The sequence below is a fragment of the Pieris napi genome, chromosome 18 (assembly GCF_905475465.1).
Source record: "Pieris napi chromosome 18, ilPieNapi1.2, whole genome shotgun sequence".
In the NCBI taxonomy this organism is placed as follows: Eukaryota; Metazoa; Arthropoda; class Insecta; order Lepidoptera; family Pieridae; genus Pieris; species Pieris napi.
Window position 1 is genome coordinate 10,429,547 of NC_062251.1, and position 2,500 is coordinate 10,432,046.

The 2,500-nt window shown below is 48.2% G+C and overlaps 1 non-coding gene across 1 annotated transcript in view; it reads left to right on the forward strand.

Annotated features, from left to right (window-relative positions):
• Nucleotides 1-911: 911 nt before the first annotated feature.
• LOC125058966 overlaps nucleotides 912-2,500 on the forward strand; it is a 1,906-nt gene continuing 317 nt past the window's right edge. Inside the window, exon 1 of the ribosomal RNA XR_007118578.1 lies at nucleotides 912-2,500. This exon is cut by the window's right edge and continues 317 nt beyond it. This is a non-coding gene — a ribosomal RNA (small subunit ribosomal RNA).

Below are 2,500 nucleotides of genomic sequence, written 5' to 3' on the forward strand. Positions count from 1 at the left end.
TACGGTTCACGTTGATGTGCGTTTTGTGTCGAGAGAGAAATATCGTCACATCGGACTTTTGTTGGTTTTGCTTGTGTGTTGTGTATTTATTAATAGTATTTATAAAATATTATTTATTTAAAATGCGCACACACGCGGACGGACAGAGTTTCGGTTGCTAGAGGATATCCTCACTTGTAGTAAATCACGCATCATCGTTAAATGATATATATATATATATAGTTACAATTTACATTGTATATTATATTCACCGCGTTCGCAGACCGGATGGTGACATTAGCAAAAATCGCTCAAGATTTGCTTGCGACTGTCTCGCCGGTGTTATCTGTGATTGTAAAAGAATACGCTTCAAGGCACACCTCAACGCAGGGCGCCGAGCGTGTTCGACACGTGCGCGGTCGCTACGGCGACCGTTTATGGAAAAATGTATAAAAGAGGACGCATACGCGCCCATCGTCGAAACGGTGTGCGCAGCGTCGTGTTGGAATTTGTCCCTCAAGCTCCGGGCGTTGATCGTATCTAGTGCGTGTAATGCCAGCCGAGTTTTAATATGTTACAATAACGTATTAAATAAAAATTGAGAAGTTGCGTTTAGATGAATGTTCAATTTTCAAACTGTCAAAATATCGATACGCGAGAGATCGCGGTCGTGTTTGATGCAGTTTTATGTCCCTCACAGTGGTCGAGCATCGTTGTACATCACCTCGTTGCGAGATCGTGACGGGACGGCCGCTCGTAGACCGGTCAGAGTCTGTCTATCGAATTGAAGCGCGAACGTCGCGTCGTTTGAAAATTCGACGCGTTACGTTCACGCGTGTCGAGTAACGCGCGCGAGCGCGTCTCGACGCCGCCGAGCTACGGCCCGCCGAAGCCGCGTTTCGCGGTGTAGGCGAGTCGTTTGCGTAAGCAGCTCCCTGGTTGATCCTGCCAGTAGTTATATGCTTGTCTCAAAGATTAAGCCATGCATGTCTCAGTGCAAGCCGTATTAAGGCGATACCGCGAATGGCTCAATATATCAGTTTTGGTTCCTTAGATCTTACTCAGTTACTTGGATAACTGTGGTAATTCTAGAGCTAATACATGCAATCAGAACTCTGACCAGTGATGGGATGAGTGCTTTTATTAGATCAAAACCAATCGGCGGAGGGCCTAGCGTCCGAAGTCGTTAATTTTGATGAATCTGGATAACTTTTGCCGATCGCACGGTCCAGTACCGGCGACGCATCTTTCAAATGTCTGCCTTATCAACTTTCGATGGTAGTTTCTGCGACTACCATGGTTGTCACGGGTAACGGGGAATCAGGGTTCGATTCCGGAGAGGGAGCCTGAGAAACGGCTACCACATCCAAGGAAGGCAGCAGGCGCGCAAATTACCCACTCCCGGCACGGGGAGGTAGTGACGAAAAATAACGATACGGGACTCTTACGAGGCCTCGTAATCGGAATGAGTACACTTTAAATATTTTAACGAGGAACAATTGGAGGGCAAGTCTGGTGCCAGCAGCCGCGGTAATTCCAGCTCCAATAGCGTATACTAAAATTGTTGCGGTTAAAAAGCTCGTAGTTGCATTTGTGCGCCGCGCTGTCGGTGCACCGCATCCGCGGTGATACTGACACGTCTGCGGAGCATATCGTCGGTGAGCCGGCGGTAAAACGCCGGTTCAATATCAAAATCCTATCGCGGTGCTCTTCAGTGAGTGTCGAGGTGGGCCGACAATTTTACTTTGAACAAATTAGAGTGCTCAAAGCGGGCTCAAAATGCCGCTTGAATATTTCGTGCATGGAATAATAGAATATGATCTCGGTTCTATTTTGTTGGTTTTCAGAACTCCGAGGTAATGATTAATAGGGATAACTGGGGGCATTCGTATTGCGACGTTAGAGGTGAAATTCTTGGATCGTCGCAAGACGAACATCAGCGAAAGCATTTGCCAAAGGTGTTTTCATCAATCAAGAACGAAAGTTAGAGGTTCGAAGGCGATTAGATACCGCCCTAGTTCTAACCGTAAATATGTCATCTAGCGATCCGCCGACGTTACTACAATGGCTCGGCGGGCAGCTTCCGGGAAACCAAAGATTTTGGACTCCGGGGGGAGTATGGTTGCAAAGCTGAAACTTAAAGGAATTGACGGAAGGGCACCACCAGGAGTGGAGCCTGCGGCTTAATTTGACTCAACACGGGAAATCTCACCAGGCCCGGACACCGGAAGGATTGACAGATTAACAGCTCTTTCTTGATTCGGTGGGTGGTGGTGCATGGCCGTTCTTAGTTGGTGGAGCGATTTGTCTGGTTAATTCCGGTAACGAACGAGACTCTAGCCTGCTAAATAGGCGTCGTCATTCAAGGTGTGCGCGACTCTCGGGGAGCGCAACTCACTGGCGACGTATTAAAATTCTTCTTAGAGGGACCGGCGGCTTCGAGCCGCACGAGATTGAGCAATAACAGGTCTGTGATGCCCTTAGATGTCCTGGGCCGCACGCGCGCTACACTGAAGGAATC